This window comes from Periplaneta americana, chromosome 7 (assembly GCF_040183065.1).
Source record: "Periplaneta americana isolate PAMFEO1 chromosome 7, P.americana_PAMFEO1_priV1, whole genome shotgun sequence".
Lineage (NCBI taxonomy): Eukaryota > Metazoa > Arthropoda > Insecta > Blattodea > Blattidae > Periplaneta > Periplaneta americana.
The window spans coordinates 61,695,319-61,709,980 of record NC_091123.1 but is presented as its reverse complement, the minus strand read 5'-3'; the positions used below and the strand labels follow the sequence as shown (position 1 = coordinate 61,709,980).

General features: G+C 32.6%; 1 protein-coding gene across 9 annotated transcripts in view; it reads right to left on the bottom strand.

The window, feature by feature from the left end:
- Positions 1-14,662, bottom strand: part of cin (Molybdenum cofactor synthesis protein cinnamon) — a 219,912-nt gene that overhangs the window by 83,425 nt on the left and 121,825 nt on the right. The gene's annotated exons all lie outside the window — the stretch shown is intronic.

Below are 14,662 nucleotides of genomic sequence, written 5' to 3'. Positions count from 1 at the left end.
GGTACAGTCGGTGTCGTTCACGTGTTGGGTGAGGATTGGCATATACACAATTTCAGAGATCTGTGCGATTACTTGAAAAAGCCAGTTGGCATAAGTGATATGAAGAGAGTTAGGCTCAGGAAAATAATGAAAGCAAACAAACATTACATCAATGTAAAATTGGAGTATACTTACACAATGGATGACCTAAGTAAATGTCCAGTATCACTACTTAAGAGAGGTCATGCCATTGAAAATATTGAGAGGTTTGACCTACCCTTAGTACCATTAAGGAATAAAATAAAAGCAGAAAAATTGTTGGATATAAAAAAGTTATTGCAACAAAGATTTGGTGAAAATTGGAAAAAAAACGATCAGCTGCAGTTGTATGTCAAGGTTATTTGACCATGAAGAAGGACTTTCTGATCAATGTGAGGATGATGAAATAGTCGAGTGTGAGTGTATGGAAGAAGAGCCTGGATTATCAATGATATGACTGAACTGAACTCAACAATGACAGTTAAATTTAATAAATTAAATTTTCATTCTATGTTGCTTGCTAAAACAGGTAAACATAATTTAATAATTTAATAAAATAATTGTCTTCAAAGTTAACTTTGTATTTGTATAAGAGTCTTTGGAAAGGAATGTGGTCACAATTAAAAAAATCAGCTTAAATGAGTGTTTTGAATATATGTTTGTAACAAAACGATTTCAGTCCGTAATTTCGGAACAAAACGCATTAAGTTCATGATTTTTAAAACTTCTTATATAAATATTACGCTTGGATAATTTTGTTTGATTTTGCGCAATAGTGCCACCTAATTTTGCGTAGAATTCTAATTATATAATTGCTTTCAAAACTTTAAATTTTTCAGAAGTTTAGGAGCTTTTAGTTTTTCGACTCTCCTGAAAAGTTTTGATTTGTGGACATAACGCGTTTTGATTCCGAGCTCCTCATTTCTTCAGATGACGTGCCTCAAGATATGTATGGACGTATAGAGTCGAAATAATTAATTAATTATTAATGTTGTTACTATTATTCTTTATGCAATATGCCAAACGTCATGTAGATTGTATATGTTGCCCGTGTCAGTGTGGTTATTATTATTATTATTATTATTATTATTATTATTATTATTATTATTAATTTAAATTACTGTAACTTTAAATGTGAAAGAAAACATAATTAAAGTAGCAAAAAATATAAGGCCTATGCTAATTATTAGGACAAACAGCTGAAATTTGGAGTTCGAAAACTTTTCAGGACGTTGAAAAATTCTCTCCTGCATTCATAATAACTTTGGGTAAAATTAATAGCTCCTGCAGGGAGGTAAGTCGATAAATAAATTAGCAGGAAACCGCAATAATCACGCAAATATAGCTTAACTTTGTTACATTTAGAAAATAAACACTGCCAACGCTAACAAAATGAATGACAAATAGGCTAACATAGCGTTAAACTCCAAGTCTGTTGTGAATGACATTTTATTGTCGCGGTGTCCGCAGGTTAGTTGGAGAGGAACAGCCGAAACTATGTTCTCGGCGCCGATAGTCATGCTAGTTAATAACCGGTTTCGTGCGCAGTTGATCTTTTGTTGGCGCTTGTTTGAAAAGTTTATTTATCTTTGCGTGGTTCACTGTGTGATATTGTGTAATATGGTGAGAATTCGATGTACTTTAGAACAAGGAATGTTCATTTACGACGATTATATGGAAAAACATTCTTATAAATCTTGCAAGAGGAAATTTCGTATATTACACGATATGTTAGACGAGAGAATAAGAGTTTGTGGCCTCCTAGATCCCCGGACCGAGTCCCTCTAGCATTCATTTGTGGGTTATTTTAAACAAAAAGTGTACGAAAAATATCCACGTAATCTGGAGATTTTAAAGAAAACTATTCAAGAGATTTTTGCAATACAAAGAGAAAATAACAAAAATAAAAATAAATTCTATGCAATCTTTTCGGCAGGATTGAGGCATGTTTAAGGTGATGCGCTACTGAAATGTCTCAAATCCACAATTTTTGGGCTAAAGAGTTGAAATTTTACTGAATATGCATACGAATATCATAATCACACATCATCTTTTCTCATACACACTAAAAAAATGGAACTTATTCTGTTTTTACTTTTTGTAAATTTTCTTAGAGAAAATCCTATTTCTAAATAAATTATTTTTTAAATATAATTTTTTCTTAAAGGTAACACTGCATTTTGTGCAATGGAGCATTAGTAATGTCCTCTTCTAATTTGTTCATTTAAAAAATATATATATAATTTCTTCAAATGTTCAAACATCAATAAAAAATGATACTGTTTTACGTATAATTTTCTAGCAATAAAACTAATGTTAAATATAACCAATAAAATACTCCATTTCACAACAGAGTACTAATGAATAAGTATGCCAAGTTTCATCATTCTAGCTTTAACTACTGAGAAATAAAATGAACACTTGTTGAAAAACCTAGAAATGTCTTTTTTGAGATAATTAAATTTAGGAAGTTTTGGTTACACATAACTCGTACATTAACACAAAGCCACCGGCCGGCGTGGCGCTTGCCTGCTGGTCTGAAGTTGCGCTCGGGCACGGGTTCGATCCCCGCTTGGGCTGATTATCTGGTTGGGTTTTTTCCGAGGTTTTCCCCAACCTTAAGGTGAATGCCAGGTAACCTATAGCGAATCCTCGGCCTCATCTCGCCAAATACCATCTCGTTATCACCAATCTCATCAACGCTAAATAACCTAGTAGTTGATACAGCGTCGTTAAATGACCAACTAAAAAAAACATTAACACAACTTCTACCAATTATATAAAAGTATACTTACAGTTAAGAAACAGAGATAAAATTTTCATGAAACCGTACATTTTTTTAGCGAGAAGATAAAATAATGATAAATTGTGTCAAAATTCGACTATTTTCTGTAACGCATCGCCTTATGAGTAGAGGATGAACACTTTGATCGTCTGATGTAACAGTGAGGAGCATTTGATTATATCTAATAAGTAATCAACAGAAGTACGTTAGAAAAGTAAGTTAATGAAACATAACTAATATCCAAGCGGCGCAGACTTTGCCTACGGTAAAATACTGCCGGATAAACCTGACTGGTGGACACCCGTTATCACCACGTGAACTTTATTTAAAAAAAAAGTTCTAGCTATTTCTGAACTGTTCCTAATTTAGAATAACTCTATATTACATTCCAGAAAAAAAAAATCGTACCACAACAATTTCAGACTAGAAGACCACCCAAAACTTATCTTAAAACAACATTTAGAAAGACTATTACACTTTTACTACGTCATACTACTTTTGACCAATAAAACGGTACGAAAGGACGTCTTTCAACCAATCATGGCTGCTTATCGCACAATTTTATCGCGTCCCTTGCATTTGCTTAATTTTATCGCTTCCTTAGCATTTGTTTATTTTTATCACTACCTTGGCATTTGTTTCTTCGTTTGTCAACATTTCAAACTGCACTGGTATGGACGTCAAAAAAAAAAAAAAAAAAAGAACAGAAAATTACAAATCACTCCAGTCGATACACAGCACTTTCAAATATGACTCGCATTGGCATTCAAGAACAAGAATTAATAAAGATCACTGGTCATAGGTATGCATCTTCCCTGAAACCCTATTTACAAATAAATGAAGAGCACCATTCGGAAATCCTGAATAAGTTGAGGAATACACTATGTACTGTGCATCAACGAGTTCCACTTTTACGCACTTTTATAACATCAACTGAACCACCAACCACTAAAATATTCAAATTTGAAAATTGTACTTCCAATAATATTGTTCCTTTTAAAATTATTCATGTTTATTTATTTCATCATCGTTAATTAAAACTTTTCTTGTTTATTTCATAATCCCTAATTAAAACTTTACTAACACTTGTTTATATCATTTAGGTTATGTTATAGCTTCTGCTATATGATATTATGGATAGTCACGTATCAGAGATTGTTTAATACTAAGATTTATTGAAAATCATCTGTCAAGTGACGTTGATTACTGGGATCCGGATAATTGAAGTGGAATGCAACTGTTTTAATAAAAATGAAACTGAATCAACGAAGCCTTCTTGACTAATAACCGTCCACAGAGTTCAATGAAGATTCCATAGTTAGCACAACTTATAACAAGAAAACAGCTAATCATAACACATTACTGTCATCTAGCGTAATATTTGTAATGTTGAGAGGGCACAATAATACATTTGAAGACAGTTGTATTTTCGTAAGTCAATTAATATTTTATTGTATTGGAGTACTTCGTTACTTCTAATCTTTATATACTTTCTTCTAATCGTATAATAGTCAATTAAATCCCACTCGAGTTTTGACTTTCTCTAGATAAATCTATTCGTGTTCCACTCGCAGATTTATCGATAAAACCAAAGCCTCTAGTGAGATTACTGTTCAAAAAACTTAACATAAAACAATAAAGAATAGATGTAAGGCTTTCTTTTGGGTGGAGTAGGCACAGTGAGTAAACCTTGATGTTGAGGAAAAATGTATAACATTTCGAAACACTTCACTTAATATTAGTGTCTGATTTGTTTTTAGTCTGAAAAAATGACTTTGGAATTATGTATATCTTTTAAATTATATACAGTAAAACTTTACTCAGCATTTCTGTGTTACATAAATATTTATGTATCTGCGAAAGACAAATTCTGTAACGTCCAAAGTAGTAAGGCGACTTGTTGAATAATTCAAGAATGTCCAGCATCTTTGGGACTCGCGATCAATCACGCTCTCACGCATCTGTTCCCCGCCAAAACTCCAGAAGAAATTATCACATATTACATACGTATGTAAATCTGGAATCACTTTATCGAAAACTGTATACAGACTTGTGAAGATGTCTGAAATGGTTACGGTACCACTCATAGACGATATACTGAGACAACAATATTGGCAAATTTAACAAGACTGTAAATATTGAAACACAACGTCGAGTCGGTCTAATAGACGTGACAAAGAATGTTACTATGCATCCCACATTTGATATCAACTACATTTTCTTTGGAATGGCGATGCCATCTACTACATTTTTTTTTTACCATAACATTTGTTACAAAACATTGATATGCTGTAAGTTTTGTTATTAGTTATTTTCACTTTTAAAACCTCAGAACCAATAACAACCAAGCACGGAGGCGTAATAGTTATAATTCTCACTTTTAATTCGGAAGGTCAGTGGTTCGAGTCCAAGGACCGGTTATTCTGACTTGGGTTTTTTGTGGTTCCAAATGTCTTGGGAACCATGGAATAGTGCTAATTCCAAGGGCCACGACCCGAATCCTTCCTAATCTTCATTACCCCTCCATTATCACTTCTCATCTACTTTATTTTAGTAGATTATTTTACGACGCTTTATCAACATCTTAGGTTATTTAGCGTCTGAATGAGATGAAGGTGAAAATGCCGCTGAAATGAGTCCAGGGTCCAGCAACGAAAGTTACCCAGCATTTGCTGATATTGGGTTGAGGAAAACCCCGAAAAAAAAAAACCTCAAAGAGGTCATTTTCCCAGACCGGGAATCAAACCCGGGCCACCTGGTTTCGAAGCCAGACGCGCTAACCGTTACTCCACAGGTGTGGACCTTCTCATCTATCATCGCATCATATCTTCGCGGAAGGCCTGCCACCTGTCCGATGGAGAAGTGCATTAGGCAAAGATGTGCCCGATGGGTACCACTGTCTAGTGGTAAAAAAAAATCGGCAAAAAGCCCAAGAATAAATTATGACAATACTGAATTAAGGTAAAATAAAGATATAATAATAATAATAATAATAATAATAATAATAATAATAATAATAATGATAATAATAATAATAAAAAACAGTTATATTACCGGTTGTTCTGTATGATTGTGAAACTCGGACTCTCACTTTGAGAGAGGAACAGAGATTAAGGGTGTTTGAGAATAAGGTTCTTAGGAAAATATCTGGGGCTAAGAGGGATGAAGTTACAGGAGAAGGAGAAAGTTCCATAACGCAGGACTGCACACATTTTATTCTTCACCTGACATAATTAGAAACATTAAATCCAAACGTTTGAGATGGGCAGGGCATGTAGCAATATGGGCGAATCCAAAAATGCATATAGAGTGTTAGTTGGGAGACCGGAGGGAAATAGACCTTTGGGGAGGCCGAGACGTAGATGGGAGGATAATATTAAAATGGATTTGAGGGAGGTGGGATATGATGACAGAGACTGGATTAATCTTGCACAGGACAGGGACCGACGGTGGGCTTATGTGAGGGCGGCAATGAACCTTCGGGTTCCTTAAAAGCCATTTGTGAGTAATTAATAATAATTATAACAATAATAATAATAATAATAATAATAATAATAATAATAATAATAATAAACTATTATGTTGTTCCTAGGAAACCCTTGTTGACATTATTAGGAATCTTGTCTACATTACTGTTGCTATTTGATCTCTCTGCTGTAACCACGCTGATATGTATCATGTGGAAAAGAATATTTCCCGCGTTGAAAATTATTAAGTCTTAACACAGGTTCACATGAGATATGCAAACTGCACATCATATGGAGATACGAGGCGCGTACAAAAAGTTTCTCTGAGGCCGTTTAGAGAAAGAAAACATAATTTCATAGAAAGATTTATTAAAAAAATACAGCAATTGTTGAGCTATTTATCATCATATTCTCCACCGGAATTGAGACATTTGTCATACCGTGGGCTTAACTTTTGTATCTCTGTGTCGTACAAGTCTGTCGCCTGGGATCGGAACCATTGACTGTGTGACAGTAGTCTGCGCCTCATAAGTGATGCTTTTTGGTATCACTTGAGAGGTTCAGACCTGTCTTCGGAAAATTGTCTAAACAACAACAACATAATGGCTCCTGTTATTCTTACGCTGATGATACGGTGGTGATTTTCAGTGGTTTAACTTGGGAGGACACTTATAAACATGCAATGTAGGTATAAATTTGATCAAAAACTGGCTTGATGCAAATTTGCTATCTCTAAATATAACTAAAACTACTTTGGTGCCATTTTCTTTAACAGTCTCTGGATTGAACAAATTTAAATCACTTTCTCATTTAAAATTAATAATCCACAACTCATTTTGTAAACTCTCTACAATCTGTAAATGCCCTTGCCTGAAAGAATCTGTAGATGTGAAGTATCTGGGAATTATTGTTGATCAGTACTTGAAATGGGATAGATAAATCACCTTTTTATGTAACAGGATACGTAAAACAATTTACAAATTTGTAAACCTTCGCCATTACTTGCCTACTCATATATTACGTTTGGTTTATTTGGCTATAGTTGAATCTGTTATCCAGTATGGTATAACTGGATGGGGAGGCATTACAAAAACTGCTCTTTTTCCTCTAATTATGTTGCAAAAACGTATAATCAAAATTTGTTTGAAAAGGAGACTGGATTATCCAACAAATTTGATCCATTCCGAATTGAATGTTTTTTGAATTGACCAAATTTATAAATACTCTTTAATGAAATTCTATCATAAAAATAGAATGAAATTTGTAGCTCAGCCACATGATCATAATACAAGACGAAATGAAATTCTTAAATTAGTTGAACCTAAATATTTCACATCTGCTGCTTTACTACACAGTACAAATTATGGTCCACGGCTATATAATTCGATAATAAAATTTCATCCAGAATTGACTACTTTAAGCAATGAAATTTTCAGATCCAGAATTAAAAAAAATATATGACAGACTTCCCTGTATATATATATATATATATATATATATATATATATATATATATATATATATATTATGTACCATGTATTGTAAAAACAAGTTTATTTCTATTCTAAGTGTATTTTTCTATTTTATCTTGGTTACTATATCAACATGACCTGCACTAATTATACTACTTATAATAATTTAATATTAATCCAACAATCTCAACATCATCTCTTTTTTCACTCAGTTATTACTAGTATTATTATTTACTAATTTTATTATCATCTTTATGTGAGCTTTTTGCTTAAGTATTTTGTCTACAAAGTATGTATATCTATGTAACGGAACTGTCCCCGAACACGAGCTTTGCTCTTTCGGAGAATTTTAATGTAACTTTTTATGTATATGTTATTATTAAATAAAATCTAAATCTAAATCTAAATTATATATTCGGAGGCCGGATAATTAATCTGGCCTTCCTTGTAAAAACAAATCGGTCAAAATAAAAAGAGCAGGTACGGAATCAGTATCAGAATCAGTTCACAATAGCTCTGCCAAGACTCTGGAATTCGCTACCTGCTAGCATCAGGGACTGTCGAAATAAAATAGAATTCAAACGCAAACTTACTAGGCACTTGGTCAGTAATTGATTTCTTGTAAATAGTTTCCTTAATCTATCACAAAATATTTCAATATCCAGTAATTTCTTCACTATACAATTTTGTTATTCTAGGTTTAATTTGTAATTCAGTAAATATAAAATATTCTTTGTTTTTCTATGATATATTATCTAGCTTTCATTAGTCAGGTAATCTTTTCGTACTTTGATTTTTATTGTAATTGTAATTGTAAATTTAATACTAATTGTAATTTAGTTGTAATTGTAATTGTAAATTTAATACTAATTGTAATTTTATTTGTAACTGTAATTGTAAATTTAATACTAATTGTAATTTTATTGTAATTGTAATTGTAAATTTAATACTAATTGTAATTTTATTGTAATTGTAATTGTAAATTTAATACTAATTGTAATTTTATTCTTCACATTATAGTTGAAATCTCCTGGTAGAGGGGCAGAGAAGGCCTGACGGCCTTATCTCTACCAGGCTAAATAAATAAATACTAAATACTACCTCGTCCATGTACCATTCGCTCGCATAAGTGCAATTTATGCTACATCTTGTGACTCGTGTGGCCAGAATGAATTAGTATTAATATTTAATGTTTAATAATAAAAAATCTTTAATATTAAGAATGAATTAGGTTGAATCGATTCATAAATCTCTTTTTATAAATAGCGTGACTCCTTGCATATTCATTATAATGAATTAATTGTCGTAATATTAGAAGTATTGAATAATAAAGTGTTGTAAGTTTGCTATAAATCATGCGATCCTTTGCGTATTATCGTAATATCAGAAAGATTGAGTAAGACTCTCGCAAACACTTAAAGAATAAATTGAATAAAATGAGGGTAAAGTACACTCAATTACGTGGTGTAACATTGTTCTGGTCATTCTAAAGAAGTGACGTTCCTTATCATTAAGACTTTTCTCATATTTGTGCAACGATTTAAAACATTTGTAGCAATTCAGGTTAATTAGCTATAAAGAAACCTTTGGTACATACTGCATTCTGATTCTTATCTATTTCACTTTAATGCTTCAATCAGCAAACGGACACATCATTTGGTCACAAGTGTTTTTAACAGGTGTTCTTGATCTAGTCTAGCTGGGCAATGTTTTTGTCCACCACCACCACCACCACGACCACCACCACCACCACCACCACCACCACCACCACCACCACCACCACCACCACCATTGTAGACTACATAATAATTTTCTCAAACTTCCCATCCATATTGTTCACTACTAATAATTTCTGTAGCCTCGAAGTGTTAATTACGTAGATGTCTGGCTACTTTAGAAAAATGACTCAACACAAAATGAGAGTTGCGACCTTCTCTGTTGCTATACTAATTTTACTTTACAGAGTGAAAAAAAAATGCTTTATTCCCCAAATCGTTAGTTTTAATACGTATATTATAGTCCTATTGTTTTTAGAAACGGAAACATTTTGGAAAGATGTCGTTAAAGCAATTAAATTCTTTAACCTATGCACATCGTCATAAGATTTTCGAATTTGTAAACAAAATCCTTTAAACGTCAGCATTAATTCTCAGTCATCTGACTGCAGGGACAACAGTTTTTTCAACACTTATTTCAATTAGGCTACCACAAATACAAGGAATACAACTGTTACAATAATAGAACTCTTTACTCACCCAAGAAGTCAAATTATATAAACTCTAAAGGTATTCTTCCACATTGTAATTTAAATTGCATGAACTTAATAATTGCGCAACAAAAGTTGCACTTGAAAACGGCACTACTATAAAAAAAGTTGCACTTCACGTTTACACAAACGCCATTTATGTGGCAGAACTTCGTTATACGAAACTCCAAGTCTGCTACAAAGGCATCACGAATTGTATGGGAAAGACCAAGAATGAAAAACGGCACTAGAAAAAAAGTTGCACTTCACGTTTACACATACGCCATTTATGTGGCGGAGCTTCGTTACACGGAACTTCAAGTCTGCTACAAAGGCATCATGAGTTGTATGGGAGAGATCAAGAATGAAAAACGGCACTAGAAAAAAAGTTGCACTTAACAACGTTTACAGAAACTCCATTTATGTGGCAGAACTTCGTTACAAGAAACTCCAAGTCTGCTACGAAGGCATCACGAGTTGTATGGGAAAGATCAAGAATGAAAAACGACACTAGAAAAAAAGTTGCACTTAACAACGTTTACACAAATGCCATTTATGTGGCAGAACTTCGTTACACAGAACTCCAAGTCTGCCACAAAGGCATCACGAGTTGTATGGGAAGACCAAGAATGAAAAATGGCACTAGAAAGAAAGTTGCACTTCACGTTTACACATAGGTGTACTCCATTTATGTGGCGGAACTTCGTTACACGGAACTTCAAGTCTGCTACAAAGACATCACGAGTTGTATGGGAAAGATCAAGAATGTTCAACGGCACTACAAAAAAAGTTGCACTTACAACGTTTAAACAAACGCCATTTATGTGACGGAACTTCGTTACACGTAACTTCAAGTCTGCTACAAAGGCATCATGAGTTGTACTGTATGGGAAAGACCAAGAATGAAAAACGGCACTTCAAAAAAAGTTGCACTTAACGTTTACACATACGCCATTTATAGGCGAAACTTCTTTACATTGATTAATTGATTTAATTCTCAATATGTCAGTAAATTTAAGAGAGTCGAAAATTCTGATAATATATTATTGTAAGAATATTAGTTTTGTCCTTTAAATGTGCAGAAAATTGATTCGAACAAGTGTAACGTAAAATTCCTTTGCAGAAGAAAAAGTTAGATTTGTTCCAATCAAATTTCTGCAATGGTTTTCCCAAAACACGCTAGGAAATATTTTATATGAAACAATTTTTATCTCAAAAAGGAAGCAAAAACGAGCAAAATTGTATTAAACATTAAACAAAAAATTAATTAACATTAATAATTTTACATAATTAATACCATTAATTACGGTTCACTCTGTAGATTTTTTTTGCTTATATCAGAATTTTGAAACATGGACTAACATGAATGAGATAACGTCAAATGCTCCTCTAACTTCGCAAGTGTGGCTTACCTATCTGATATTTTTAGTATAGTGTCAGTGAAATATGTTCTAAAGCAGGATTTAAGCTAGAAAATAACTAATTGTAAAAAAAATGCACAAATGAAAAATTATATTTGTGCAAATTGCAAAATGCTTTTGCAATTTTATAAATAATTGTACAGAAAGATAACATTAATAAAGTTTGCAGAAACAAAAAGTTATGTAATTTGTTTCTTGGAGCTTTATTACTTTCAATCCATCTTATCACACTCTAGATATACTTATGTAAGTAAATCATTAGACGTAGGTAATCAATTACTGCTGAATTTACATCACGTTAAAATAGTGTATGTTATTTTATGCCCATAAACATTCTTTACTTCAAGATTTACTGCTAGCAGAGTGCCAAGCTCTTTTTACTGAAACGCGGTTTCTAATTCCAGTTTTTACAAGATTCATGCAATGGAATTATATAAATCAATTAGAAGAAATTATTGTTCACGTAACTTATATAAAGTGCACCAGTTCTTTGAAATCAATTCCTGAACATCTATTGCTCAATACCTTTTTGAACATTGCCCTTGCCAATAGCATTTCATTTAAATTCAGATTAGTTCAAACACATCTCTGATTTCATTTTCTCCATTACCATCTTTGTTTCTGAAGTTCAATGTGGTTGTCGCATTTCTTCGTATTTACATTTCAAGTTTGTTGCATTTTTAGAAGGGCGAGTAGCAAAATGCAACAAATGCGACTCTGGCTTAAACCCTGTTCTAAAGTGTCAGTGAAATGTGTCATAGGGCCATTACAGCGAGTGAGATGAAAGTAGTGAAAGAGTCTCAGTACCACTTATGTATAGAGGATTCAACTTTAAGAAAAAAGCATTGAACATATGGAGGCTGTTCCATAAACTATTTATAAATATTTTTCTTTAGAATTGGGAATTAATTAGTTTCATTTAATTCATAGAACATAATTTAATTGAGAACTAGATCGATTTTGTGCGCTAAAATTGTGTTACACCTCTAAAATTATCATCTTATTTAATTTACGAATAACGGGTAATAACTAAATTGATGGAATAGTCTTCCGCTCTCTTGCCGAACATCTCCGCTGAGAAACTTAACAGACAAGTAGGGATAGTACAGTTAAGGCTAAGATTTTACACTGTTAAAACATGTACCACAACATTGCCTGCGCTTATTTTAAGAAGTACACAAAATTTAATTGTCAGCAAAACAACAAAGGCATTAGGTATGTAACTTAGGTTCTTGTTTGATTATAGTGTGAAGTTAATAACGGAAAAAGTGTGCTGTACATAATCATAAATTTGTATTATAAGCACTTCTTAACATTTCTAATAACGGAAGAAGTGTGCTGCACATAATCTTAATTTTGTATTAGAAGCGCTCCGTAACATTTAATAACGGAAAACGTGTGCTGCAAATAATCTTAAATTTGTATTATAAGCGCTTCTTAACATTTAATAACGGAAAACGTGTGATGCACATAATCTTAATTTTGTATTAGGCCTATAAGCGCTCCGTAACATTTAATAACGGAAAACGTGTGCTACACATAATCTTAATTTTGTATTATAAGCGCTCCGTAACATTTAATAAAGGAAAACGTGTGCTGCACATAATCTTAATTTTGTATTATAAGCGCTCCGTAACATTTAATAACGGAAAACGTGTGCTGCACATAATCTTAATTTTGTATTATAAGCGCTCCGTAACATTTAATAACGGAAAACGTGTGCTGCACATAATCTTAATTTTGTATTATAAGCGCTCCGTAACATTTAATAACGGAAAACGTGTGCTGCAAATAATCTTAAATTTGTATTATAAGCGCTTCTTAACATTTAATAACGGAAAACGTGTGATGCACATAATCTTAATTTTGTATTAGAAGCGCTCCGTAACATTTAATAACGGAAAACGTGTGCTACACATAATCTTAATTTTGTGTTATAAGCGCTCCGTAACATTTAATAACGGAAAACGTGTGCTACACATAATCTTAATTTTGTATTATAAGCGCTCCGTAACATTTAATAACGGAAAACGTGTGCTACACATAATCTTAATTTTGTATTATAAGCGCTCCGTAACATTTAATAAAGGAAAACGTGTGCTGCACATAATCTTAATTTTGTATTATAAGCGCTCCGTAACATTTAATAACGGAAAACGTGTGCTGCACATAATCTTAATTTTGTATTATAAGCGCTCCGTAACATTTAATAACGGAAAACGTGTGCTGCACATAATCTTAATTTTGCATTATAAGCGCTCCGTAACATTTAATAACGGAAAACGTGTGCTGCAAATAATCTTAAATTTGTATTATAAGCGCTTCTTAACATTTAATAACGGAAAACGTGTGATGCACATAATCTTAATTTTGTATTAGAAGCGCTCCGTAACATTTAATAACGGAAAACGTGTGCTACACATAATCTTAATTTTGTATTATAAGCGCTCCGTAACATTTAATAACGGAAAACGTGTGCTGCACATAATCTTAATTTTGTATTATAAGCGCTCCGTAACATTTAATAACGGAAAACGTGTGCTGCACATAATCTTAATTTTGTATTATAAGCGCTCCGTAACATTTAATAACGGAAAACGTGTGCTGCACATAATCTTAATTTTGTATTATAAGCGCTCCGTAACATTTAATAACGGAAAACGTGTGCTTCAGTTAATCTTAAATTTGTATTATAAGCGCTTCTTAACATTGTATTATAAGCTCTCCGTAACATTTAATAAAGGAAAACGTCTGCTATAAATAATCTTAAATTTGTATTATAAGCGCTTCTTAACATTTAATAACGGAAAACGTGTGCTGCACATAATGTTAATTTTGTATTATAAGCGTTTCTTAACATCTAATAACGGAAAACGTGTGCTGTACATAACCTTAATTTTGTATTATAAGCGCTCCGTAACATTTAATAACGGAAAACGTGTGCTGCACATAATCTTAATTTTGTATTATAAGCGCTCCGTAACATTTAATAACGGAAAACGTGTGCTTCAGTTAATCTTAAATTTGTATTATAAGCGCTTCTTAACATTGTATTATAAGCTCTCCGTAACATTTAATAAAGGAAAACGTGTGCTGCAAATAATCTTAAATTTGTATTATAAGCGCTTCTTAACATTTAATAACGGAAAACGTGTGCTGCACATAATGTTAATTTTGTATTATAAGCGTTTCTTAACATCTAATAACGGAAAACGTGTGCTGTACATAACCTTAATTTTGTATTATAAGCGCTC